The 25,653-nt window shown below is 39.5% G+C and overlaps 1 long non-coding RNA gene across 4 annotated transcripts in view; it reads left to right on the forward strand.

Annotated features, from left to right (window-relative positions):
• LOC122709386 overlaps window positions 1–24,964 on the forward strand; it is a 30,316-nt gene extending 5,352 nt beyond the window's left edge. Inside the window, exons 3-7 of one of the 4 annotated variants that reach the window (XR_006345498.1) lie at window positions 7,498–7,678; window positions 10,291–10,404; window positions 15,271–15,414; window positions 15,574–15,699; window positions 24,656–24,964. This is a non-coding gene — a long non-coding RNA (uncharacterized LOC122709386). Of the gene's footprint in view, window positions 1–7,497; window positions 7,679–9,215; window positions 9,257–10,290; window positions 10,405–11,659; window positions 13,179–15,270; window positions 15,415–15,573; window positions 15,700–24,655 lie in introns of those variants that run through there. The other 3 variants (XR_006345501.1, XR_006345499.1, XR_006345500.1) reach the window with 3 other exon arrangements.
• The last annotated feature ends 689 nt before the right edge of the window (window positions 24,965–25,653 follow it).

Below are 25,653 nucleotides of genomic sequence, written 5' to 3' on the forward strand. Positions count from 1 at the left end.
GTGTCAATATTTGGTGATCTCAAATATTAAATCCACAAAATGAGCCTGATGCCAGAATCAAACAACTTTATGGTCATAAGCTGAAAGCATGATGTCTATGTGAGTTTGGGGCATGATGTGGGTGGTAGTTTTATTTTTTCCAAATGGGTGGAATTGTCTTCTACTTCTTCTTCAAGGCACATGATGATTCCAAAATATCCTGTGTAGAAAATAAAGAGATGAAAACTTTGATAAACATAATAATCCCACAAAGATGCCTATGCCCTAACCCCTAGAACATATGAGTATATTATATAAAATGGTAAAAGGGCATTGCAGATGTGACTAAGGTTACCAACTTTAAAATAAAGAGATTATTCTCTTTGATCTGGGTGAGCCCAGTCTAATCACATGAGCCTTTACAAGCAGAGAACAGAAAGAGGTCAGACAGACTTGAAGCGTGGAGACTCAGTGCATCATTTCTGGCTTTGAAGATGTAGAAGCAATGTGACAAGAAATACTAAAAAACATAAGGAACTGAGAGGGGCCCCAGGCTATCAGCCCGACAGTAAACTAGACCTCAGCCCTACAACCACACAGAACCATATTTCACTAGCAACCAAAGTGAATGTGCTAGTGGATTCTTACCCAGAGTCTCCAGAAAGAAACAAAGCCCTATTAACACCTTGATTTTGACATTTTGAGATCTGGAGGCAAGTACCTTGCCAAGCCCACCAGACTTCTGACTACAGAACAGTAAGATAATAAATGGAGGTCGTTTTAAGCTTGTGGCAGTTTGTTACATGACAATAGAAAATGAACACAATAGCTATTAGAAAGGAATTTCGGAACCCCATGTGCTGAAAAGGTTCTTGGGGAAGGTAAGAATGTGCTTAAACTTAAAAACTGGAAAATACATTCAGGGATATAAAGAAAAACATTATGAGCGGGATTATATTATAAAGCTGGATTTAGAAAAGGGAGAGGAACCAGAGATCAAATTGCCAACATCTGATGGATCATCAAAAAAGCATGAGAATTCCAGAAAAACATCTACTTCTGCTTTACTGACTGTACCAAAGCCTTTGACTGTGTGGATCACAACAAACTGGAAAATTCTTCAAGAGATGGAAATACCAGACCACCTGACATACCTCATGAGAAATCTGTATGCAGGTCAAGAAGCAACAGTTAACACTGGACATGGAACAACAGACTGGTTCCAAATCGGGAAAGGAGTACGTCAAGGCTGTATATTGTCACCCTGTTTATTTAACTTACATGCAGAGTACATCATGAGAAATGCTGGGCTGGATGAAGCACAAGCTGGAATCAAGATTGCTGAGAGAAATATCAATAACTTCAGATATGCAGATGACACCACCCTTATGACAGAAAGCAAAGAAGAACTAAAGAGCCTCTTGATGAAAGTGAAAGAGGAGAGTGAAAAAGTTGGCTTAAAACTCAATATTCAGAAAACTAAGATCATGGCATCCGTTCCCATCACTTCATAGCAAATTGATGGGGAAACAATGAGAAACTTTATTTTGGGGGGCTCCAAAATCACTGCAGATGATGGCTGCAGCTGTGAAATTAAAAAACACTTGCTCCTTGGAAGAAAAGTTATGACCAACATAGACAGCATATTAAAAAGCAGAGTCATTACTTTGTCAACAAAGGTCCGTCTGGTCAAAGCTATGATTTTTCCAGTAGTCTTGTATGGATATGAGAAAGTTGAGCGCCGAAGAATTGATGCTTTTGAATTGTGGTGTTGGAGAAGACTCTTGAGAGTCCCTTGGACTGCAAGGAGATCCAACCAGTCCATCCTAAAGGAAATCAGTCCTGAATATTCATTGGAAGGACTGATGCTAAAGCTGAAACTCCGATACTTTAGCCACCTGATCTGAAGAACTGACTCATTTGAAAAGACCCTGATACTGGGAAAGATTGAAGGCCGGAGGAAAAGGGGACGACAGAGGATGAGATTGTTGGATGGCATCACTGACTCGATGGACATGAGTTTGAGTAAGCTCTGGGTGTTGGTGATGGACAGGGAAGCCTGGTGTGCTGCAGTCCATGGGGTCGCAAAGAGTGGGACATGACTCTGTGACTGAACTGAACTGTTATTGTATCTCAGAATCAGGGTTTGGGGCTCAGTGCCTGATTGTGTATTGGACTCTGCAGGAGGCGTGGAACTGGCCTGATAGATTTAACTATAGTTGTACAAATTCAGAAGGACTCAAGAGAATGAAGACAAGAAGTATGACTCTAATTTGTGTATGATGTTGAGAGATTCTTTGAGAAAGGAATAATGATCATGCTGCTTTTTGACCCTAGGTTGTCATCACTGGAATTTTCTATTCACCTCATACATAGCAAATCGATCACTCGTGCCCCAAAGCATCAGACAAGTCTTTACTGTAGAGAGTATGAACAGCTCTAGGATGAGGGCATGTTTGGTGTCTTCCCTGGATGAAAAAAAATTAGCTCTTTCAGGAAGTAAACATATAAGACCACTGTTATCCCATTTGGGGACCAAACCAAAACAAGAAATACATTTCTTGTCATCTGGATTATTGTTGTATAAATCTCTGTTCTCACCCAATTTTATAAATTCTTTCAAATGTCTGAGACTCAAGAAACCAAGTGCCTTATCTCAGTTCTAATCTTCTACTTTGAACTTTATGAATTAAATGTGATTGTCAAGGAATAAGAATGAAACACTTAATTCCAGTGCTATGTAAACTATAGAAATAAAGCAAGATTCTTAATTTATTTTACAAAGCTAAAATACACACACACACACAGCCCAGATCAGACTAGTCTGACTTAAGCTACTTATATGGAATTTATAAACATACACTCAAAATGGAATACTGCCAAATCTAATCTGTTAGTACAATATATTAAAATAACATTCCATCACTAAGCATTCCATAACATTCCATTCCAACATACCATCATCACCCTGAAATGCAAGGGTGATCAATACTTTACAATTTATAAATACTGTACACAGACCATGTCTGTCTTGTGCTAGTATAGTCTTGGTGTTTAGCACTGTGCCTAGCACACAGTATTTGCTGAAAGACTAAATTAATATTCACTGTCAATAATCCATTTGAAAATAAAATGAAAAGATAAATATCCCATTCAAGTAGCAATTATAGAAATTTTATATAAATACATAAAACATATATATATAAATATTAAAACTTACATAAATACATAAATATAATTTACATAAGTACATAAAAATGTATTCCTTGTTTTATTGCAGTTTGCTTTATTCCATCACATTTTGGTAATGCTTGCAATATCTCAAACTTTTTCATTGTTACTATGTTTGTTGTGGTGATCTGTGATCAGTGATGTTGAGTGTTACTGTTGTTGTTGGGGGATGCCACAAACACACTCATGTAAGATGCTGAACATCATTGATAAATGTTACGTGTGTTCTGACTGCTCCACCAATTGGCCATTCCCCCATCTCTCTCCCTCCTCTTGGACTTCTCTGAGACACAACAGTATTGAAATTTGGCCAATTACTCACCCTAAAATTGCCTCTTGACTGTTCAAATGAAGGGAAGAGTCATGTCTCTCACTTTACGTCAAAGGATTAAGCTCAGTAAGGTGGCATGTCACAAGCTGAGACAGCTTGAAAGCTAAGCCTCTTGAGCCAAACAGTGAGCCAAGTTGTGAATGCAAAGGAAAAATTCCTGAAGGAAATTAAAAGTGCTACTCCAGAGAAAACAAATGATAAGAAAGAAAAACAGCCTATTGCTGATACAGAGAATGGATAGAAAATCAAACCAGCCACGACATTCTCTTAAACTGAAGCCTAATCCAGAGCAAGACTCTAACTCTCTTCAATTCTGTGCAGGCTGAGAGAGAGGAGGGGCCGCAGAAGAGAAGTTTGAAACTAGGAGAGGTTGGTTCTTGAGGTTTGAGGAAAGAGGCCATCTCCATAACATAAAAGCATTAATTCAAAGGGAAGCAGAAAGTCCTGATGTAGAAGCTGCAGCAACTTAGCCAGCAGATGTAGCTAAGATAATTCATGAAGGTGGCTAAACAACAGATTTTCAATATAGATGAAACAGCCTTCTATAGGAAGAAGATGCTACCTAGGACTTTCATAGCTAGAGAGGAGAAATCAATGCTTGGCTTCAAATCTTCAAAGGACAGGCTCTTGTTAGGAGCTAATGCAGCTGGTGTCATTCAGCTGAAGCCAGTGCTCATTTACCATTCTGAAAGTCCTAGGGCCCTTGAGGAATGATGCTCAGTCTACCCTACCTGTGCTCTCTAAGTAGAAAACAAAGCCTGGATGATAGCACATCTGTTTACAACATGGTTTACTGAATATTTTAAGTCTACTCTTGAGACCTACTACTCAGAAAAAATTGATTCCTTTCAAAATACTGTTGCTCACTGACAATGCACCTGGTCACCCAAGACCTCTGATGGAGATTTACAAAGAGATTGGTGTTTTCTTCATGACTGCTAACACAACATCCATTCTGCAGTCCTTGAATCAACGAGTAATTGACTTTCAAGTCTTATTATTTAAGAAATACATTTTGCATAGCGGCTGTACTAGTTTGCATTCCCACCAACAGTGTAAGAGGGTTCCCTTTTCTCCACACCCTCTCCAGCATTTATTGCTTGTAGACTTTTGGATAGCAGCCATCCTGACTGGCGTGTAATGGTACCTCATTGTGGTTTTGATTTGCATTTCTCTAATAATGAGTGATGTTGAGCATCTTTTCATGTGTTTGTTAGCCATCTGTATGTCTTCTTTGGAGAAATGTCTGTTTAGTTCTTTGGCCCATTTTTTGATTGGGTCATTTATTTTTCTGGAATTGAGCTGCAGGAGTTGCTTGTATATTTTTGAGATTAATCCTTTGTCTGTTTCTTCATTTGCTATTATTTTCTCCCAATCTGAGGGCTGTCTTTTCACCTTACTTATAGTTTCCTTTGTAGTGCAAAAGCTTTTAAGTTTCATTAGGTCCCATTTGTTTAGTTTTGCTTTTATTTCCAATATTCTGGGAGGTGGGTCATAGAGGATCTTGCTGTGATTTATGTCGGAGAGTGTTTTGCCTATGTTCTCCTCTAGGAGTTTTATAGTTTCTGGTCTTACATTTAGATCTTTAATCCATTTTGAGTTTATTTTTGTGTATGGTGTTAGAAAGTGTTCTAGTTTCATTCTTTTACAAGTGGTTGACCAGTTTTCCCAGCACCACTTGTTAAAGAGGTTGTCTTTTTTCCATTGTATATCCTTGCCTCCTTTGTCAAAGATAACGTATCCATAGGTTCGTGGATTTATCTCTGGGCTTTCTACTCTGTTCCATTGATCTATATTTCTGTCTTTGTGCCAGTACCATACTGTCTTGATGACTGTGGCTTTGTAGTAGAGTCTGAAGTCAGGCAGGTTGATTCCTCCAGTTCCATTCTTCTTTCTCAAGATTATTTTGGCTATTCGAGGTTTTTTGTATTTCCATACAAATTGTGAAATTCTTTGGTCTAGTTCTGTGAAAAATACCGTTGGTAGCTTGATAGGGATTGCATTGAATCTATAGACTGCTTTGGGTAGAATAGCCATTTTGACAATATTGATTCTTCCAATCCATGAACACGGTATGTTTCTCCATCTGTTTGTGTCCTCTTTGATTTCTTTCATCAGTGTTTTATAGTTTTCTATGTATAGGTCCTTTGTTTCTTTAGGTAGATATACTCCTAAGTATTTTATTTTTTTTGTTGCAATGGTGAATGGTATTGTTTCCTTAATTTCTCTTTCTGTTTTTTCATTGTTAGTATATAGGAATGCAAGGGATTTCTGTGTGTTAATTTTATATCCTGCAACTTTACTATATTCATTGATTAGCTCTAGTAATTTTCTGGTAGAGTCTTTAGGGTTTTCTATATAGAGGATCATGTCATCTGCAAACAGTGAGAGTTTTACTTCTTCTTTTCCTATCTGGATTCCTTTTACTTCTTTTTCTGCTCTGATTGGAAAACAGTGTGGAGATTTCTTAAAAAACTGGAAATAGAACTGCCGTATGACCCAGCAATCCCACTTCTGGGCATACACACTGAGGAAACCAGATCTGAAAGAGACACGTGCACCCCAATGTTCATCGCAGCACTGTTTATAATAGCCAGGACATGGAAGCAACCTAGATGCCCATCAGCAGATGAATGGATAAGGAAGCTGTGGTACATATACACCATGGAATATTACTCAGCCATTAAAAAGAATTCATTTGAACCAGTCCTAATGAGATGGATGAAGCTGGAGCCCATTATACAGAGTGAAGTAAGCCAGAAAGATAAAGAACATTACAGCATACTAACACATATATATGGAATTTAGAAAGGTGATAACGATAACCCTATATGCAAAACAGAAAAAGAGACACAGAAATACAGAACAGACTTTTGAACTTTGTGGGAGAATGTGAGGGTGGGATATTTCAAAAGAACAGCATGTATACTATCTATGGTGAAACAGATCACCAGCCCAGGTGGGATGCATGAGACAAGTGCTCCGGCCTGGTGCACTGGGAAGACCCAGAGGAATCGGGTGGAGAGGGAGGTGGGAGGGGGGATCGGGATTGGGAATACATGTAAATCCATGGCTGATTCATATCAATGTATGACAAAACCCACTGGAAAAAAAAAATAATAATAATAAAAAAAATTAAAAAAAAAAAAAAGAAATACATTTTGTAAGGCTATAGCTGCAATAGATAATGATTCCTCTGATGGATGTGGGCAAAGTCAACTGAAAACCTTCTGGAAAAGATTCACCATTTCAGATTCCATTAAAAGCATTGTGATTCATGGGAAGAAGTCAAAATATCAACGTTAACAGGAGTTTCAGAGGATTTGGTTTGTACCCTCATGGATGACTTTGAGGGGTTCAAGACTTCAATAAAGGAAGTGACTGCAGATGAAAATAGCAAGAGAACTAGAATCAGAAGTAGAGCCTAAAGATGCGACTAAGTTGCTGCAACCTCATGATGAAACCTTAATGGATAAAACTTGAAATGATAACAAAGGATTTAGACTATTACATAAACTTGATAAAACAACAGCAGGGCTTGAGAAGATTGACTTCAATTTTGAAAGAAGTTCTACTGTGGGTAAAATGCTACCAAATAGCATCAGATGCTATAGAAAATTATTTGTGAAGGGAAGAGTCCATTGATGTGACAAAGTTTGTTGTTGCCTTATTTTAAGAAATTACCACAGTCACACCAGCTTTTAGTAACCACCACCCTGATCAGTCAGCAGCCATGAGCATCAAGGCAAGACCTCCACCAGCAAAAAGATTACTACTCACTCAAGGATCAGATGATAGCACTTTTTAATAATATTTTTAATAAAGATATGTGCATTTTTATATATGATACTAGTGTATATTTAATAGACTATAGTATGTAAATGTAACTTTTATATGTACCAGAAAATGAAAAACATTTATGTGGCTCACTTATTGTAACTTTCATTTTATTACAGTGGTCTGGAACTGGATGCATAGTATCTCCACGGTATCCCTGTATATATGTGTGCATATATATTTGCATGTATGTACATGTATGTATATATATCACCAGGAATAAACTTTAAAAGAAACTTAAAATGCATGAAGATCTACCTGAAGGAAAGAACAAAACTTTACCAAGGTACATTAAAAAAGGTAAATACATGAATAACAATGTGGCTGTAGTTAACTGTACTGTATTTTACACTTGAAATTGCTAAGAGGGTAGATCTTAGGTTTTCTTACCACAAAAATGAAAAGAAAGAGAAGAGAAAAGAAAAAAGTAACTATGTGAAGTGATGACTATGTCAGTTATCTTGATTGCGATAATTTTCCACCATATATGAATATCATATCAACAAGTTGTACACCTTAAACTAATATTTTACTTTTTTAATTCTTAAATTTGTTATGAAGCAAGATTTGGCATAGAATAGACAGATCAGTAAAATAAAATTTAAAGCCAGGAAACAGACCTAAGTATTAGTATATACATGTGTTTAGTATATGATAAAAATAGCATTTAAATCAGACGTAGAGTGGCAGTGGGTAAAATTGATTAAGAAGGTTAAAAGGTATCATCAATCATCAGTTCAGTCGCTCAGTCATGTCCAACTCTTTGCGACCCCATGGACTGCAGCATGCCAGGCCTCCCTGTCCATCACCAACTCCCAGAGCTTACTCAAGCTCATGTCCATTGAGTGGGTGATGCCATCCAACTGTCTCATCCTCTCTTCTCCCCTTCTCCTCCCACCTTCAATCTTTCCCAGCATCAGGGTCTTTTCTAATGAGTCAGTTCTTTGCATCAGGTAGCCAAAGTATTGGAGTTTCTGCTTCAGCATCAGTCCTTCCAATGAATATTCAGGACTGATTTCCTTTAGAATGGGCTGGTTGGATCTCCTTGCAGTCCAAGGGACTCTCAAGAGTCTTCTCCAACACCACAGTTCAAAAGCATCAATTCTTTGACGCTCAGCTTTCTTTGTAGTCCAGCTCTCACATCCATCCATGACTACTGGAAAAACCATAGCTTTGACTAGACAGACCTTTATAAACTTCAAGTTATAAAATAAGTAAGTCATGGGGATGTAATTTGCAGCATGTTGACTATAGTTGGTAATTCTGTATTACATACTTGAAAGCTGCTAAGAGAGTAAATCTTAAAAGTTCTCTTCAGAAGAAAAAAAATCTGTACCTATGGTGACGAATGTTAACTAGACTCATTGTGGTGATTATTTTGCAGTATTTACATATCTGAATCATTATGCTGTATACTTTAATCCAATGAGATATATCAATTTAAAAATCAGAGGGGGAAAATATTATTCAAGCAAAGAGTTCTAGGATAGTTGGTTTCTATTTGGAAAAATTAAGCTAGAGTTTCCACTGCATACCAATCATCAATATAAATTTTCAAATATGGGTTATTTTTTAGAATACCTTAAAGAAAATCACTGGAAAATATAGAAAGTGCCTATATAATTTTGAGTCATAAATGTTTTTCAAAGCAAAAATCATTAAAAATACATAGATTTGCCTGCATAAAAACTTTGAAACAGATTTAATTTAAAAGAATGAAAAGCTAAACCACAAACAAGGATAAAATGTTGGCAGTATGAAATGTAGACAAACGCTGCTGCTGCTAAGTCGCTTCAGTCGTGTCTGACTCTGTGCGACACGTCCTTAATTTTAAAAGCTCTTGCAGGGCTGGTGGCTCAGTGGTACAGAATCCACCAACCAATGCAGGAGACAGAGGTTTGATCCCTGGTCGAGGAGGATCCCACAGGCTGTGAGGCCACCAAGCCCATGTGCCACAACTACTGAAGCCCGTGCTCTGCAAGAGAAGTCACCACAATGGTAAGCCTGTGCTCCACAACTGCGGAAAGGCTGGGTGTAACAACAAAGACTTAGTGCAACCAAAAATAAAATAAATAAGTAAAATTATTAAAACAAGAAAAAAACTTGCAAAGCAAAAGGCAAAAGACATATATCTCAATTTTTAAAAAATGCAACAAAAGGCAGTTCACAAAACTAGAATACAAATGAAAAAAATAAATGTTTTCCTCACTAATAAACATTTGAAGTTATCTTTTCATATATCCCAAATTGACAGTAATTAAAATAATATAACTACTGGAAAGCAATGACCTCATATACTGCAGAAGGCAGTTAAAAAGCCTTAAAAACATGTATCTAGAATTTTCTTCTGAAGAAAAGATCAAGGGACACATGTAAAGATCTATCTCCAAGGATATTCATCACAGAATTTTTTAAATATTATTAGTGGAAATAATAGAAATGTTCTAGAGAAGAAGGCTGTTTTGGAACATCAGTCCATGTGTACAATGGAATGCCACAGAGCCCTTAAAAATTGTGTTGAAGGATATGTTCTAACTTGGTAAATATCAGAATGTTGAAGCCATTGAACTCTACAGTCAGACCTGGATTTAAATCCATCTCTTCCCGGCTTTGTGTCATAGGCCAATCAGTTTTATCTCTCTAAGCCTCAGTTTCTATACTGACCCTTTAAAGTTGTTGAGGGAGATGAAATAAATCATTTATAAGTACTTATAAAGACAATGCCTGGCATTCAGTGAATATGCTCTGCTCATATACAGAGTTGAAGTCAGTAATACTGGCCTACAAAATATTTAATAAACATCTTTGAATAAATAAAATATGATGAACATGACAGGAAATTTTACTAAAAAAGTTGTGTTTAGGTCAGAAAGAAGATGTGGCTCTCAAGTAATGAGACCTTGGTTTTATAGGACTTCAAGAACTCAGGAGGAAATGCCAAAGGAAAGCTTTCAGAAGGATTTTGAACAGCAGCAGCATATTGAAATAAATGTACACAGCCTGGATAGCTGGAAACACATTTAGATGTAAGTGTTCTGTTAAAAGTGTATTTTGACATTGTAATGTTGTAGCTGTTCTTTACATGGCCCACCTCAAAATACCCTTAGTACTGTGTTCATTCAGCAAACACTTTCTGAGTACTGACTGTGCTAAGCACTGCCACAGCTCAGGGTCCTCGTGGAGGGTTTTACTGTGATGGGGTGACATAGTCTCACTGCCCAACAGGCACTTTGGCTAAGCTCTGGAGAGCCTGGCACTTTGACTCAGGAAAACCCCAGGTTTAGTTCCTAGAGAATGAGTCCTGACTCTGGACCTCAGTCTTCTCATCTATAAAATAAGAACATTAGAAAGACAACTTCCTTTTTTTTTTCTTTTTTATACCACAAGCTGAAAGAAATCAGTTGTGACCCAGAACTTACTCACATTTACACACAGACACACAAAACATAAAGCGCTTTCATGAGTGCCAAGACCACTTCCAGTTCTGAAATGTTTGTTTTTCTAGTGGAAAAAGGTCTGGCAAGGAACCAAAAGCCCTGATTGTTGGTGGCTGTCAGCCTTATGGGATCTTCGGCAGATTATTTCAGCTCTTCACACACTTCTCTATGAAATCAGGTTCTTGGACTCGATCTCTGAAGTCCCTCCATTTCTGAAATTCTGTTTTGTGATCATTTAATTCTTTTAAGCAACCATTATTGAGTATCCTGTGCCAGGCACTTTCTAGGGCCAGGAGAATGAATCTTGAACCTACCATCTTACTGAGTGAGTCAGGGTAGACGGCACAAAGACGGAAACAGGTGCGTATGCTTGCTCCAGAGTTGGTTTATAACCTGCCGGAAGGTCCTTAATAAAAGGTCATGATCTCCGCCTGTCTCCTATCTGGGCCTCAGCCATTTTTATAGTTCAGTAAATGGGCATTAAATGCACTGAATCACCAAACACATATTTTCACCACATTTCCACCACCCTGCATCCTGAAGGAAAGGAGTTTCCAGGGGGAACTCACTGTCCGTTCTCTGTACCCAGAGCCGGCAAGCCCTAGTGACAAGGAGAAATGCTTGCACATGTGGCACAAGCTGCAAGTTGTGAAGGACAAATGGAGGATACATAATATAGCTGAGTGCTGAGTTAATTATCTTACTAAAGTCCAAATGTTATTTTTCAGCCCTCACTCCCCCACCCTGTGAGCTGCTTACTTTTATCAGATTTTTAAAATCAATGTCATGCAAAAAAAAATTCCATTCATATTAATCCAAAAATGTTTCTTCATTTGACCCACAGCCCTATCCATGTGACCACTTTCCATCAGAAGATAGCTGTTTGAATTGTCAGTTCAAAAGCTCCCACTGCCCAGCAAGGCCAAATGCCAACACACAAAACAACCTTTCAAACCAGTTAAGTTTATCTCTATGCCAAACACAGCTTTGAAATACAAGTTTAGATAGAATGTGAACTGCTGATGAAGAATTGCTTCAATGGAATCAGCCCTGTAAAGGGCCAAAGGAGTAAACGTGATCTTCCACGTGAATGAACTGCAGTGGCTGCATATTGGTGAGACACATTCAAGTCTTACCTTCAGTGGTGCAGTCAAAAGTAGACTCTTTCCTCGATTGGGTATGAAAGCCTATTTATAAACAGCTTTACCAGCTCTGTGGTACTAGACAGTTGGACGACTGGAAGAGACGATGGAAGTTCTGCCTGTTACGAAGGATTATTCTGTGTGGCTCTATAAAAGTAGGGCCCTTGGCCCTACCCCCACTGTGTGAGTCAGCGTCTCCTTCTTTTAGGCGCCCCTGCTCCCGTTCTCAGTCTCTGTCTGCTACTGTTTAGCCTCAGCAGCAGCAGAGAAGCAAAAGGTAGAAGAGCCAAGCACAAAACAGGCCTGTCCCAGTGCCGAGTGTATGGTGTTCTCTGTCTAGGAATTGCTCTTTGGCTACAGACCCACTACTCAGAGTGAACGCAGGGGTGGTTTAGGTTAGAACTTTTCTGGGAAGCAATAAAGCTATCCAGGAAGCCATTGTAAACCACACAACCCAAAAAGTGTTCCTTGAGACCTAATACATACCAACAAGTTCCAGGTCCTGGGGATGGGCTCCCTGCTCTCATGGAGCACACACTTAGTGAGACAGGAACAGTAATAAATAATTGCATCATGTATCGTGTGGTGTTCAGGGTAAGAGAGATAAATCAGGACAAGGGGAAAGATGCTATCCTAGATAGACTGCTTAGACAAGTTTCCTCTGACAAGGCAATATTTGAATGAAGATTGAGTCACACACATATCTGAGGCAAGAGTTTCAGGCACAAGAAACAGCAAGAAAAAAGTACTGGCTAGAGATGTGCTTGGCTGTTTGAGGACCCAAGGGTGACACTCTGAGGAGCCAGTGACAGAAATTCCTCCTGGGGTGACTCTTACAGGAGATAATTGAGTTAGGTGGCGAATAAGGGGTTTCTTCCTAAGATTGCTAGTGCTCTCTGCATGTGGGTGGTGGGTTGATCCTACCCATAATGTGCACTCACATCTTCTAATCCCTCAATCTAGTCTCCTCAACATGTGTTTTTTCAAAGTGCCAAAGTTGCTAAAATCTAAGCTGCTTCACAGGAAAAAACCCACAATAGAATGAAAAAAGAAAAATAAGTCTGGTCTTAAAAATATTTGTAAAGAAAAATAAGTCTTTGGTTATTTTCTGTTGATCATCTACTAAATACAGACACATTTTATATATATATATATATATATACACACACACACACACACATATATATATATATATATATTAATCATTCTGTACGTAGGTGTTATTATCCTCATTTTACACATGAGTAACCTGGATCCTGCCTTGAACCCAGGCTGTCTGACTCCAGAGCCTGTGTTCTTTTCCACTGTAGAGCATCACCTCCTGTGTGCTGATTATGTGCATTGGATACTACAGACTCATTGCTAGCCCACTGGTTACAAAGTGTTGTCAGAGAGCAGACTTCCAGATTTGGTTTGAGACTATGCAGCTCCCCCATCCCCACCCCCACCCAGCAATGACTGGCAAACTGTTTGTACATGGCAGCTGTCAATTCTTCAAAACCTGTGTTTCTCCTCAGTGTATGTCATGTCTCCATTGCAAGTTCAGCCATCCCACAAACCTAGGTGATGGAACAAAATGCTACCTTCAGCCCAACTTACATCTGAAGACCTCAGATGATATTAGGGCAGCGCCTGCTTTGCTCTCAGAGATATTGCCATATGCTTTCACAGTTAACCAGTGCTTTCTTCTAAACTAGCACCCACCCACATATGAAATGGCACAAATAGGTTAATACTCGTTTTCCTTTCTTTAAAGAGACATCTAGTACCTGGAATCATGGAATGTTGAGCATCAAAATGGACCTGAGATTTGTTTTTAAGACCCAGAATCCTCTGATGGTTCTCTTGCTACCCCATTTTTTACCCAGTGGTCATTCTGTTCATGTTGAACACTCCAGTTTCCAGGGAACACACTACCCCCGGAACAGCTCTTCTGTTTCTGAGTGGCTTTGAGCAGCTTTCTAACACTGGCCAATGTCTCTCCTCACTTAGGCTCTACTCTGTGAAATTAATTTGTACTCTTCCTGGGAGGCTATGCAGTACATCTAATCCCTGTTACAGGGAAACCAAATATTTGTCCTATACTTTTATTAATGTAGCCTAAAATCACAGCCTTTTCTGGTACTCACATTATACTATTGATTCACATTGAGGCTTTCATCAGCTAAAACTTGTGGGGCTTTTTTTTTTAAGCGTACTACTGTTAAGCCATATCTCTGTGTCCCCACTAATACAGTCAGTTTAATAGAAAATTACAAGACATTTATCTCTATTAAAGGTTTATCTTGTAATAGAAAATTACAAGACGTTTATCTCTATTAAAGATGCACATCTGTTAACTAGATCTTTCTGGATCTTGATGTTTTTATCCATTTTCTTGCTATCCCTCTCACCTTCACTTCATCTGTGATAATTTGGGAAAGTATCTGTCATCAGGACTTCAAAAGTCACATACCTGTAGAGGCCCAGGAGTGGATCAATGGGGCTGGTTTTAACTGTACACTCTGTGAGTGATGTGGGCTCTGTGAACAGGGGAACAAGAGTCCCTTGGCAGAGGAGCAGCTCCTACTTACTTCAGCTGACTGTTGCTCTACAGGAATGCAAATACACTATGACCTGATCACCAGCTTCTTTTAGAATCTGGAATTCTGGATTTTTTTTTTTTTTTAGTCTACTGATTTCAAAACACAGACTCTATTTTTTACCAGCATATGGGATAAAGGTATCTATAGAACAGGTGTCCTGTGGGCCATCAGTTGGTAATCAATTAATTCATTCCACACTGAAGTAATTGAACTGTCAGAGCCTGTGACATCACTAGAAACTACCCTCTGAGGCATTCTGAATTCATTCCCCAACCCTCTTCTGAACGTGGTCCTTCAACAACTTACTAAGTCTTTTCTACCTGGATTGATATCCAGCCCTCATTTGCCATCTTGCCCAGATACACTGGGGACTGCTCCATAGAGGAAGTGTTTCATTTCAGAAGGGAATACATATAGTGTAGGAAGAGTTCAGGCATTGCTGGGGTCTCATCTTTCCCCTGCTACTTCCTGGCTGTGTGACTTTGGGCAAATTTCTTCACTTTTATGTGCTTTAGTTTTCTCTCAGTAAAATGAGGGTAATGATAGTGTCCACTTCAGAGAGTTAACATAAGTATTTTACAAAATCGTACCTGTAGGATGCTTAGCTCAGGGTCTAGTGCATAGGAATTGTTCAATACATTTTACCTACACTTATTACTTTTATGGTTATATACTTCATACTTTGTTATTAATATGAATCACATTATTATATCTGATGTCTACTATAGATAGTGACTGGACAATAAGAACAACCCAGTGAGCACAGTTGGAAGTCGGAAACATCTCCAGTCTTTGTCCTTCACTTGTGACCCCCTCAGCCTGGAAACCTTGGCATATTGTTAAAGCTCCTCTTAGAGAAAATACTTCCAGTGGTGAGATTTGCAATCTCAATTTTGCCTTCATATGACACACACCAAATCATGCTATTCCTCTCCTTGAAAACTTTCAGCGTTTCCTCTTTCTTGCAGAATGGAGTTCACACTCCTTTGCCTGTGATTTAAGGTTCTCTCCCACCTCCTATCTGCCCACAGCTTCAGCTCTTCCATCAGGAGAACTTCCCCAGGGGCCTCCACCTTAGGAACTCTGTACCTACAACTTGCCACTTCCTGGATGTGTCCCAGGACCTTTTGTACTCATTCTGTGAGCTCATCTCCCAGGTAAGAAGCCCTCACCTTGCCATTCACTGACTAAATCCCATTCATCCTTCAAACCCTGTGAAATTCAAGTCTACTGTGAGAAGTTCTTCTTTTAAATTCTTTAGCATTTACTGTTTCTACCACTTACCTGGCCTTCTCATGTTCTGCTTTCTGTTGTTGCTTGACTGGTAAGCTACAGAAGACGGACTGGATCTTGGCCTTTTTTTGTGAGTCTCCCCTCAACACACACACACACACACACACACACACACACACACACACACACACACACACACACACACACACACATAGCACAAGGCTGAGAACATTGAGAATGCTCGATAAAGAAACACTTTTGGCCTGACTGAATGGCCTGAAGGACTGTTCCTTTCAACAATTATGGCCCAATAAATTATACTGGCATTGCCTCCTAGAGAGAAAGGCCACACTAAGGCTCCACAGATGGGGAAACTCTCTGCCAAAACCCAGACTCAGGGCAGCCTTGGCCCTGTTTGGCTGTCTACCTGAATCTGGGTTTAACAACTTGGGCTACAGTTTTACAGCCTAAGTCACCAGGCTCAGCACAACAGCGTGAGTTCTTTGTCCACATGCTGGAGCCAGGTGTTAAGGGGACTGGCTCACTCTGCTCAAGGAGACCTGCGGGTGGGGGAGGGGCTGCCTGTGCTCCAAGCTGTCAAGCCAGGGGGCTTGTCTGCAAAAGGAGCCTTCATCTGGATCCTAAACAGGAAAAAAGAAATGAGGAAAGTTTATAACATGAGGATTCCGGGCTGGATGCTGGGGAAAGGGGGGTGGGGAAGTATAATGACCTTAAGGTCATGACTGAATGGGACAAAGCTGAGAAAAATGGCCTAAACTCAATCAGATTTTATTTATTTACTCAATCAGATAAATTGTAAGAGTTATGCAGTCCTAGGAAGGTGAAAGAAGATGGGAATCCATCAAATTAAATCTTTAGAGTTGAGGTTACTTTTTTTTGGCCAAACCATGCAGTATATAGGATCTTAGTTCCCCGACAGGGATCAAACCCGTGCCCCCTGCAGTGGGAAGCGTGAAGTCCTCACCACTGGCTGGGCTGTGCTGTGCTTAGTCACTCAGTTATGTCTGACACTTTGCAACCCCATGGAGTGTAGCCCACCAGGCCCCTCTTGGGGAGGAGAATCCATGGGAATTCTCCAGGCAAGAATACTGGGGATCTTCCCAACCCAGTGATTGAACCCAGGTCTCCCGCATTGCAGGCAGATTCTTTACCAGCTGAGCCACCAGGGAACCCCAAGAATATGGGAGTGGGTAGCCCATCCCTTCTCCAGGGGATCATCCGGACCCAGGAATCCAACCAGGGTCTCCTACATTGTAGGCGGATTCTTTACTATCTGAGCCACCAGGGAAGGCCCCTAACCACTAGACCACCAGGGAGTTCCAAAGATTACATATTTTAAGACAGGGTCCCCAACCTCTGGACCGTGGACCAGTACTTCTGGTCAGATCAGCAACAGCGTTACATTAGAATAAAGTGCACTATAAGCATAATGCGCTTGAAGTATCCTGAAACGATCCCCCCAAACCCCAGTCCCTGGAAAGATTGTCTTCCACAAAGTCTGTCCCTGGTGCCAAAAAGGTTGGGGACTACTGTTTTGAGACAAAGAAATGCAGTATCCGCACAAGTGATAGAAGGGTTGGAGACTTTTGTGAGTAGGGGCTGGAAGGGTCTCTGGCTACGTGAGCTGTCCCTTTTGGGGTATTGAAGTTATCAATATCGCAGCTATAAATGGGGTTCCAGCCGTGGTGTGATGGTTAAAGCTTAACAACTAATTCTCCAAAAAAAGCCCTGGCTTGTAGCATTTGCAGATTTCTGTGGTGTAAATATACCCACCATGGTCAATTTCAAACTACTTGGTGGAGGCTCAGAACGTGGGCTTGGGAAGTGCTTTGCAGCTGGCTCCTGTGAGCCTGGGCGAGTGGTTACAGAGGTGAAAAGTCTGAGTCACCACAAGCTCACCTCAGCTGAGGCTGAGCAAGTTGGTGCGATGCCTCCTTGTTTCAGCTTTCGACTCCAAATAAGTGTCCTTTCTGGCTGTATTAAGTGCCAACTTTTTACATTACTCCTTTGTTGCTGTTTTCTCTCTTTAAAATGGTCGTTTCCTCGAGTGTAGTCCTGAAGTGCTGTCCACTCTTCCTAAGAGCAAGAAGGCTCTGATGTGCCTCACAGAGAAACTTCATGCAAGAATGGCTTATAGTGCCATTGGTTGTGAGTTCAATGTTAGTGAATCAACAGTATCTATTAAATAAAGTACTTTAAACAGAAATACACATAAAACTAGGTATGTATGGATCAGGTGACAAACCATTATGACCAGAGGCTCTCGGGAACCTAATTCTGTATTTCCCTGAAGAGTAGTTCACTAATTCAGTGTTTATGCCAACTTTATAGGGCACAACTACCTCTAATGAGAATTGGCCGTGCTTTCAGAAAGAGTGAGGGGCTGCAGTGGTCCAAAGCAAAGCATCAGAGCCCCAGCAGGATGAGCGGGGAGCCCTGCAGGGGAAGAAATGATTCTAGGGCTAGCAATGAACACATGATTCTGAGTTTGATTTGCATGCTATAAAGGACATCATTAAGATTATGGACAAAATTCTTTCAAAGTTTGAGGAGTTAATGGTAAATATATTAGTATTCACTTCCTGATTTTAATGGCTCTGTTGTGGTTACACAGGAGAATGTCCTTGTTTGTAGAAAAAAACACTAAATATTCAGAAGTGATGGGATATAAGATTGGCAACTTACTCTCAAATGGTTTGGAAAAAAGTTCTTTAAATTGTACTTTCAGCCTTTCTGTAGGTTCGTGTTTGTGTTAAAAATGTGTAATCAGGTAATTGATTAGATTTATAATTTTTAAGTAGAAATCTTACCAAGTTTATATATAGTAGTGAAACATTTCAGAAGAATTAAGTTCACCATATCTATTTGTTTAATTTATTAGATTTATAAAAAGTTACTTAGGTACTTGGAAGGGTTTATCAGTTAAATAATTGAAGTACTTTTAAAAGGAAATAGAGTATATTACATTTATAAATGCTGTTTTAAATAGTTGAAAGTATTTAACAGAATCTATAAATGGGACCAAATTATTATTTTTAAAGTAATCACTAAAATGTGCTAGACTTAGAATAAAGCCTTCAACTGAATTTAAAAGTTTAATTAATATTAACCTTTTAAAACCAGAGTAAATACAAATAGTTTTTCATGGGTAATTAGATTCAACAGTTAACTAGCACTGCTTTAGCACTAATTTTGTGCCTAGAGCAGCCAGGATAAAGAAGAAATATAAAACATAATCTCTGACCTGCTAAGGAGATTATAACTAATCAGTGCCATGAGATCAGCACACAGGAGACAATAACAAATAAAACAATATGGCAAGTATCAGAAACTGAGATTAAGTGGCATATGCTTGTGTACACCTGTATAACCCTAGAAGGCAGAACTCTTATCAAGAGGAAAATAAATGGAAGCAGTTACAGTACTCAGCTTTAACACTCAGGATGGGATTAGTCTACACTACAAGAAAAAACCAACCTTGAAGTCTCAGAGGTCTAACATGAAATTTGCATCTTGCTCACGCAGGTTAAATGCAGGCCAAAGTAGCTCTTTGCCCTACAGTGAGTTTAGGCATCTAGACACCCTTCACCTTATAGCTCCACCATTTCCAACCATTGCTTCCAGGGTTGCTGCAACAGGAAAACAAGAGCGTGGTTGTTATAAGAATTAAAATATGATGTATCATCAGAATGAAAGGGCTTACAGAAAGATAAAGACCATTACAGCATACTAACACATATATATGGAATTTAGAAAGATGGTAACGATAACCCTATATGCAAAACAGAAAAAGAGACACAGAAATACAGAACAGACTTTTGAACTCTGTGGGAGAAGGTGAGGGTGGGATGTTTCGAAAGAACAGCATGTATATTATCTATGGTGAAACAGATCACCAGCCCAGGTGGGATGCATGAGACAAGTGCTCGGGCCTGGTGCACTGGGAAGACCCAGAGGAATCGGGTGGAGAGGGAGGTGGGAGGGGGGATCGGGATGGGGAATACGTGTAAATCTATGGCTGATTCATGTCAATGTATGACAAAACCCACTGAAATGTTGTGAAGTAATTAGCCTCCAACTAATAAAAAAAATAAAAAATAAAAAAAATGAAAGGGCTTAAAAAATAGTTGTAGGTGTTGTTGTTGCTTTTATTATCATTATCAAGCCGTCCACCAGTTGAACTTTATAACTTAGAAACTAGTGAGTTTCCTCTTACTAGGAGGTATCTAAACAGAGGGAGGGCAGCAGTTTATCCAGGATTCCACGAGAAATACTCAAAGACTGGGTCAGGCTAGACCTATAAGGACCTTTCATGGAGATTCTGTTCTGTTCTAAGTGCACTAGAAAATGAAGGAAATTGGTGTGAAATAGAGGAGATGAGCCTTGAAAGATGGGGTCAGTTGGTCATGGCCACCACAGCACTTGACTACAGAATGACTATTCATCAGGTGGCCCCAAAGGAGAACATGAAGTCAGAAGAGCTGGCTAAGTTTTCTTCTTCCTCTTTCAAATGTAACATTCGCTTTTTCATTAAGAGTCTACATGCTGTCATTTCAACAGATGATCCTGGGGTTACTGGATATTCACATCCAAAAGAATGAAATTGAACCCCTTCCTCTCATGTACCACATGTAAAAATTAACTCAAAATCGATCACTGACCTAAATGTAAAGTTTAAAACTATAAAACTCTTATAAAAAAAACATAGGTGTTAATCTTTAAGACTTTGGGTTAGGCACAAGCCACAAAAGGAAAATTGACAAATTAGACTTCTTCAAAATTAAAAATTTTTGTGCTTCAAAGAGAAAGTAAAAAGGCAATGCAGCAAATGAGAAAAAATGTTTCCAAATTGTAGATCTGATAATGGTCTAGTCTCCAGAATATATAAATAACTCTTACAGCTAAATAACAAAAAGAAAACAACTCATCTTAAAAATGGAAAGAGAATAATTCTCCAGAAAAGACATACAAATGCTGAAGAAATACATGGAAAGATACTCAACATCATTAGTCATTAGGAAATGCAAATCAAAATCACAATGAGATACCACTTCACACTAAGATGACCTTAATAAAAAGATGGACAGTAATAAGTTTTGACAATATATGGAGAAATTGAAATCTTCACATGTTGATAGTGGTATGTTAAATTGTGCTGCCATTTTGGAAAACAGTTTGGCAGTTCCTCAGAAAGTTAAACATAGTGTTACCATATATGACCCAGAAGTTACACTCTTAGGTATATATTCAGGAGAGACGAAAACGTATGTCCACACAAAAAGTTGTACACAAATGTCCACAGCAACTTTATTCGTAATAGTCAAAAAGTGGAAAAAACCTAAATGTCCATCAACTGATGAATGATAAACAAAATATGATACACCCATACAATTGAATATTATTCAGTCATATAAAAAAGTAAAGTATTGATAAAAGCTATAACACAGATGAACCTTAAAAATTATGCTAAATGAGAGAGGCCATTCACAAAACATCACCTATTATATGATTTTATTTATATGCAATGTCCAGAATAGGCAACTCTATAGAAACAGAAAGTAAAGTAGTGGTTGCCTAAGGGCAGAGGTGTTGGGGGGAAATGGGGAGTGACTGCTAATAGTCATGGGTTTTTTCTTGAGGTGATGATGTTCTAAAATTGGTTGTGGTTATGTTTGCACAATTCTAGATATACTAAACAATTAAATTACACACTTTAAAAGGTTGAATTATAAAGTCTGCAAATTATCTCTCAATAAAGTTGTTATATTTTAACAGCTTTAAAACACAAACCTAGAATGGAATTATATCCAGAATATGCAAAGAGCTCTTAAAACTCAACAATAAGAAAACAACTGAGTTTAAAAATAATTGAAGGATCTGAACAGATCCTCACCAAATAAGTTATGCAAATGGAAAATAAGCATGTAAAAAGATGCTCAGTATCATATGTCACTAGAGAGTGCAAATTAAACAACTCCACACCTTTAAAAATGACCAAAATCCAAAGAACAGACAGTGTTAAATGCTATGCTAGCAAGGATGTAGGGAAATAAGAACTGTGATTCATTGTTAGTGGGAATGCAAAATGGTATAGCCACTTGGGAATACAGTTTGACATTTTCTTACAAAGCTAAACATAGTCTTACCATACTATCCATCAATCAAACTCCAAGGTATTTAACCTCATGAGCTAAAAACTGTCTGCACAGAAATCTGCACATGAATGTTTATAGCAACTTTACTCATAATTGCTACAAGCTAAAAGCAACCAAGCTATTCTTCTAAAGGTGAGCAGATAAATTACAATAATCTGTAAAATGGAATAGTATTCAATGATAAAAAGAAAGGACTGATCAAGCCTCAAAAAAGGAACATGAAACAGCCTGAAATACATGGTGCTAAGTAAGGGAGGCCAATTGGAGAAGGCACCATAGTATATGATTCCAATTATTTGACATTACGAAAAAGGCAAAACTCTAGAGACAGGAGGGACTTCCCTGGTGGCTCAGATGGTAGTCTGCCGGCAGTGTGGGAGACCGGGTTCGATCCCTAGGTTGGGAAGATCCCCTGGAGAAGGAAATGGCAAATCCCTCCAGTATTCTTGCCTGGAAAAGCCCATGGACAGAGGAGCCTGGCAGGCTACAGTTCTGGGGTCACAAAAAGTCGGAACGACTGAGTAACTTCATTGCCACACACAGAGACAGTAAAAAGATCAGTGGTGGCCAGGAGTTTGGGGGTGGAAGGGAGAGAAGAAATGAGTGGGGCACAGGAGACTCTTAAGGCAGTAAAATTATTCTCTATGATGGCATAATAGTAGATGCATGATATTATGCATTTGTCAAAACCCATAGAAAATATACAACATAAAGAGTGAACCTTAATGTAATTTATGTACTTCAGTTTATAATAATGTATCAATACTTATTTATCAGTTTTAGCAAGTATATCACATTAATGCAAGAGGCTAATTGTAAGGGAAGCTGTGTGTGCTGGAAGAGGATATATGGGAACATTCCCTACTATCTGCTGAATTTAGTATAAATTTAAAACTGCTCTAAGAAATTATCTATTGATTAAAGAAAAATTAAGGAATGAATATGGGCTTCCCAGGTTGCTCAGCTGGTAAAGAATCCACCTGCAATGCCGGAGACACCAGTTCGATTCCTGGGTCAGGAAGATCCTCTGGAGAAGGGATAGGCTACCCACTCCAGTATTCTTGGGCTTTCCTGGTGGCTCAAATGGTAGAGAAGAATCCGCCTATATATGGGTTGGGAAGATCCCTTGGAGGAGGGCATGGCAACCCACTCCAGTATTCTTGCCTGGAGAATCCCCATGGACAGAGGAGCCTGGCGGGCTACAGTCCATGGGGTTGCAAAGAGTCGGGCACAACCGAGTGACTAAGGACATACACACACAAGGAATGAATATGGAAAACAGAAAACAGATTACAAATATACAAGACTAGTACAAATCAGACCAAAAAATATGAACAAACGGTACTCTTTAAAAACACTAAAAAGAATTTAAAGGTTTTTTCAGAGTCTATGTGCATCTCAAAGAGATACCTGCACTTTCACGTTCATTACAACATTATTCACAATAGCTAAGATATGAAACCAATCTAAATGTCCATCAATGGATGAATAGATTATTAAATGTGGTATATACATCTAAAGGAATATTGTTCACCCAAGGGAGCCATTTATGACAACATTATGGTAAGTGAAATAAGCCCAACAGGGGAAGACAAATACCATATAGTATCACTTATATCTGAAATCTAAGAGAGCCAAACTTGTAGAAGAAGTGAAAGTGTTAGTCACTCAGTCGTATCCAACTCTTTGTGACCCCTGCACTGTAGCCCGCCAGGCTTTTCTGTCCATGGAATTCTCCAGGCAAGAATACTGGAGTGGATAGCCATTCCCTTCTCCAGGGGATCTTCCTGACCTAGGGATTGAACCTGGGTCTCCTGCACTGCAGGTGGGTTCTTTACCATCTAAGCCAGCACAGAGTCAAATGGTGTCTGCCAGGGGCTGGAAAGAGGGGTAAATAGGGAGGTGATGGTCAAAGGGTACAAAGTTTCAGTTATGAAGATAAGTTCTGGAAATCCACACAACATAGTGCCTACTGCTAACAATATTCTACACTCAAAAATTGCTGAGAGGAGGGCCTGGTACACTGGGAAGACCCAGAGGAATCGGGTGGAGAGGGAGATGGGAGGGGGGATCGGGATGGGGAATAAGTGTAAATCTATGGCTGATTCATATCAATGTATGACAAAACCCACTGAAATGTTGTGAAGTAATTAGCCTCCAACTAATAAAAAAATTAAAAAATAAAAAAAAAATTGCTGAGAGGATAGATCTTATATTAAGTGTCCTTACCACAGAAATAATAATAATAAAGTAAGGGGGGTGAGAGGAAACTTTGGGAAGCAATGGATATGCCTATGGCTTAGATTGTTGTGACGGTTTTAGGGGTGTATATTTATCCCCAAACTCAATGCGTTGTATACATCAGTAGGTACAGCTTCTTTTACATGTCAGTCATATCTAAGTAAAGTGTTTTTATAAATAGAGTCTATGTGCTTGCCAACTATGATGTGTCTTCTCTTGCAAAGGACAGATGATGTCATGACACTGTGTCTCCTTTGCCACTCAAATGTTTGGAACGAGAACAATACTACAATAGGCATCAGAAGCTCTCCTGACAGCCTCAGGAAGCCAGGGAGACCTCTGCTCCAAAAATTTAACTAGGAGAAAAAAATGCATTCTCTACTTCCATTCCAAACTTACTAGTCACTAAGAGTTATTCTCTATCACCATGATCTGTGTTCTTTTTTGGTATGTGTCCATTTAGAATACAAGCACTGAGAAAAGCAGTCATCACGGGCTCCCATAGAACCAACTCTCTTTCCTTGCTCTGCCAAAGCTGTGGGAGGAATGCTGTCCTTGACAAGCAGGAATAAGCCAGAACATGCTTGGCCACTTAGGCCCTTGTCAAGAAAAGAGCAAGAACTACTACACATCACCAGTGAACTGGGGACTATGGGCCGGTAGTTCTCTACCCCACTCTGCTTCACTCGGGGATCCCGTCAAAATCACAGGTACCCGGCCCCACTCTGTTCACTCAGTCAACAAATATTCATTAAGCATCTTTTTTTGTGTGCCAGCCACTGTTCTGTTTACTCAGAATAAAGACCAACCCTCCCCGCAAAAGACAAAAATTTCAGTGCTTTTGTGGAGGAAAATAAAGAATAAACACAATAATTAGTAAATGGTGACTGGATCAGACATGACTGAGTGACTGAACTGACTGATGGATGTTATAAGGAACTAAAGGCTATGGAGGAAAGATGTAAGGCAAGGAAGATGCAATGAGGAGCTGGTTGCAATTTTAAATCTCAGGGACTGGGTTACATACTAGGAGGACTAGCCCTGAAGATGGGGGAGTCAGCCACCCAGCCTTAGGCAAAGGAAGCAGTCTCCAGGGCTGAGGAAATAGGACCTGCAAGGACTGACCTTGTCTGGAATCGAGGTGTCTGTCCTCTGCCACTTAGAAGTGGGCCCACCTGGTTTTCCTTTCTCTGTCTTGCAGTTTGAGAGGTGTGAGTGTGACCGTTAGGAGCTCTTCTAGCTTGGAACTCTGGTGGCAGGTTGGAACTGGTGGCAGGTTGGAACAGGAATGAGAGAGATTGGAGGGGCTGACACCAATCGAAATGCCACTTCTGACTTGTCAAAGTGAATGACAGCAGACACGAAAAAGCCCGAGGCTGCCACCCGGTTCTGTGTGCTATGGATGCAAACTCGGAACAGAGCATGGGATAGAGTGTGTGGTGTGACAGCAGAGACAGCTGC

Source organism: Cervus elaphus, chromosome 15 (genome assembly GCF_910594005.1).
Source record: "Cervus elaphus chromosome 15, mCerEla1.1, whole genome shotgun sequence".
NCBI lineage: Eukaryota > Metazoa > Chordata > Mammalia > Artiodactyla > Cervidae > Cervus > Cervus elaphus.